Source organism: Lutjanus erythropterus, chromosome 19 (assembly GCF_056507025.1).
Source record: "Lutjanus erythropterus isolate fLutEry1 chromosome 19, fLutEry1.hap2, whole genome shotgun sequence".
Lineage (NCBI taxonomy): Eukaryota > Metazoa > Chordata > Actinopteri > Lutjaniformes > Lutjanidae > Lutjanus > Lutjanus erythropterus.
In genome coordinates, this window is record NC_139335.1 from 19,903,266 (window position 1) to 19,907,494 (window position 4,229).

Here is a 4,229-nt window from a genome sequence, read left to right on the forward strand (position 1 = left end):
TTGAACCTCCTACAAAAACAAAGATTAAAAAGGAAAAAACAGACGGGAAACATGAGTATACTGTGTGATCTTGTAAGTGGCACACTGAGGGATTATACACACAGTACAGAGCCTGGGCAGTAAGGAGACGTAACAACATTGTTTATTATGTTGCATGTCTACTGTGGATATAATCTGTGTGACATGGCTTAGAGGGGTTGTACTACGATGTGTTTACTGTGCAGTGTCATTGCAAAGGTACTGAGAGACTGGAGAGATTATCAAAAACAAGTTATGATTCACACCAGAAGCAACATCTGCCTACATTCATGCAGTAAGAAATACAAACATACGCAGCATTAATTGTCTCTTCATGGGAAGCGACTGTCGAGCACTGTTGTGATGGCTGAAGTTCAATAATATCAAATCCTGTGCCAAGGCTGCCTCGGGTGAACCTGAGCACTCAGGACACTGTGCCACCGTCATGCTGGAATGAACAAGGTGGAAATTGGGCCATCTATATCTGTGCTACCCTCTGATTATGAACAGATTACGCAACCGCAAAGCATGTTTTACATAACCAGCTATGGCCATGCACTCCTCCTCTATACACCCTTTGTTCCCAAATTGAATAATTGAATTGCCCCCCAACCCCCCTTGTATCCAAGCCAGCTGGATGTTATGTACCCCTGCCACCTAACAGCTCATGCTGGGATTTGTATTTGTTTTTATTCTGAATTGCAGTTCATTATGACAGCCGTGTAGAGCTGTGCCTGAATGAGATAGATGGTGTGTTTAAAAACACGATCGTGGATGAATGTTGTTTATCGAGTTGAGTTTGCACTGTTAACATTGTGCTGTTACAGTAAATTTTCAGTAATGTGGACAAACAAACACTTTGTCTCAGAAAGCAGCACCGTGTGACTTGCCAAATCTCCTTTTAAATCTGTGGTCAAAATATACTTTCATAAACTTGCTTTTATTGCTCTGGCTGCACGTAGTTTTACACCTTAGGGACCGTACGGAAATTATTAGGGAGAGTGGATGTCAGAGAAAGGAGGTTTTGTATGTATTTGTTTTCTCATCCCAGATTCATTCTTACCATTTGAGTTTGTTTGTTTTTTTTGTTTTTTTTAAAAAAGGTCAAATAGTTACATCACAAAGAAGGCTTTCGTTTTGAAATTTGACCGTGTTGTCTGGAGCAAAACATCCTCAACATTCTCAGCTATGAGACTCAAGCATCAGGCATCAGGCATCAGAACTCTGCAGTGGATCTTGCACTTAAAATATTGTTTGCCCATTTCATGGTAATTAGAGTTCAAATAAATGCCAACTGCTCGAAAAATGAGAAATTGTCTGCTTATGAAATCATTGATAATCTTGTAGAAGCAGTAGACATTTATAACAGTTCAACTGAGCAATATGTTAATAGAGTCTGGCAGGCTGTCACTGAAGTCAAACTGTATTTTTAGAGCAGTGGGCTTTTGTTTTCAGGAAAACTGGCTTAGCTTTCCAACTGAGAGTAATAAACAGCTGATCAACTTAGAGTGGAGGGTGGTCTGGGAGCTCAGTTGGTGGAACGCGCAGTCTTTGCCGTGGGTTTGACTGTATCTCTTTGTTGTGTGTCATCCCCCTGCTCTCTCACCCCTTTTCCTGTCCTCACTTCAGCTGTCCTGTCTAATAAAGGCATACAAACCTTTGTTTCTTATGCTCCTGTCATACAGTACTAATTTTTCAACAGCGTTGTTTCATATTGCTCCTCTAAGACCCCTCCACACACCATGAATTTCCACATAGTCACTTCAGTTTAACTGTATTTTTCTTCCTTTTTGTTAATGCATTCACTTGATTTTTAAACTAAACTCTGGTTTTGGATAAATGCCTTGCCAATAAAATTATTTCTTTTCTTACTTCATTGCACATCAGTGCTGACTGTAACAGGCGCACAGGGAGACAACAGGAGAGCAGCAGACTGGAGTGTGCTGTAGCTGCTCTGAATTCTGGGTCAACCGAAGAAAACAAAACAAACTTATCATCATTATGTCACACAGCTCCTCGCTCACATCAGGATACAGCTCGACCCTGACCCTGTGTCAGTTATTATGACAGATCTGACAAGAGAAGAAACCCTCCACTAATTTTATATTTACTTGACTGTAATTTGAAAAGGAGTGTTTTTTAAATAAAACCTGACAGTTTTGTGTGTCTACAGATGTGTGTGTGTGTTGTGCAGATATTCCTGTTATTTTGATTAATCATTTCACATTCTCCAGGGACATGTCCCCTCTAATATATGTAATTTGTTTTATGAGCATTTCATAAGCCACCCCACCCCCCCCCCTCCCCAAATGATCAAAAGTGGTTGCTTTGGAAACAGCGTGACGTATTTCAGCGCCCAAGAATAGAAGCATGAGGAGGAAAGCGGGTCTGAGGCTCTTGGCTTCTGCCTCACAACCGGTCTGAGTGCCTTTCCAAATGTTTTCCTCTAATGTGTGTCGGGGGCCAGTGCTCAAATGATGCGGACATTTTTGTCCGATTACAGCAGACAGCGGGGTGTGTGTTGACACGGTGTTGGGGAGGTAACTGCTTGTGGTTTCCCAGATAAAGAAAACATCACCTGGCTGGTGGAGTGTGCAGCAGACTGAGGTCATGACTGATGCAGTAAGCTGAGCAACTACTGAATCATTTGATAGCATAAGTAAATGACTGCACTGACACCAAATTATCAATAAACATATATCTGCATGCACACACACACATACACACACACGCACACACACGCTGTGCTTGTTATGAAACAGCCCCCCAAGTCAAACAAACTGAGTCATAGCCTATTTATAGCTACCGCAATACATCTCTCATGTGTATGAGCCGAGGATAGAGGCTCAACTCTGTGTGTCTGTGGTATAGACAAGCTGTTACATAAATGTGTTTCTGCATACATGTCTCAGGGGAGCGGTGATTCATAACATGTGGATAGCTCTCTTTTTAACTGCATTTTTCTTAGTCACCATCCAAACAAAAAAATAATTACCAAGATACCTAAATTTAGTTGTAAGTCAAATGCTTAGTATATAGAAAATACGGATGTCATGATTCTTAAATCCAAGATTCAATTTGACGTTTAATTTTAATGTCACGATTTAATTCAATTTTTCAGCGTAAACATATTTTTTTAGCTTTGATGACTAAGCCATTGTTGGATTATCAAGTCTTGATTTCTAAAGATCAACAGATTATTTGTCTGATTCCCCAACAACTGTCATTTACATTTTCAAATTCTTCTTTCAAAAGATATGCTACATGATATCACGTGTGATATAACAGCCAATATGCTTCATGTGCAGCTTTGAAGTGTATTTTTTCTCTTTAAGCTCATGCTGGATGCCAAGAATTGCCAGTTCTGCCTTTAATTTCAATGAATGAAACTGAATTGTGAAATGATAACCTTGATTATAACAATAAGTTGTTCACTCAATGTTAAACTGTTTGCAACAGTTGTGTCTGCTTATTTCATTCATTAGGAATACAATTAACACATTATTTAACTTAGTAATGTGTCAATAGAACCACACATATTGTGTTATATTTGACAAAACCACATGTGTTTGAAAATCCAATAGAAACCTTGTGTTAAAACTCTCAATACAGTAGTTGCATTAGAAGTAGCACAAAATGTGTGGCCTTTATATTGACACATTAATGCGTTAGGAATTGACAAAACTTTTGTCAGTATTTACAAATCTATTTTAAAAGCACAGCAAAGCAGATTTAATTTAATTTAATTTAATTTAATTTAATTAATTAATTAATTAATTTAATTAAATTGAGCCTATTTCATAACAAGCTAAATACTTCTGGTAGTAGCTTTAATATTTAAATGAATAATTTGTCAGAATACACGATGCTTCTTATCTTTCTTGTCGAGACTTAGATGAGAACATTAGTAAGCCTTGGACTCTCATGTCTGTACAATCTATATGAAGCGACAAGCAGCAGCCAGTTAGCTTAGCTTAGCAAAAAGACTGGAAATCATAGATATTAAACACAGGATACCTGACACAAAGATGGCAGTTATTCAGTCTAATAAGAATTGCTTCCCTGGCATATGTGTTGAAAAAGTTTTCTAACTGCTGGGTTTACTGGCCCCACCCACAAGTTCTTGCTCAGCCCCTAGAATTTGCATGGTGATGACATCACAGTTTTGCAAATCGCTTTTCGTGGCTTTAAAAAAGTTTTACAAATATAAT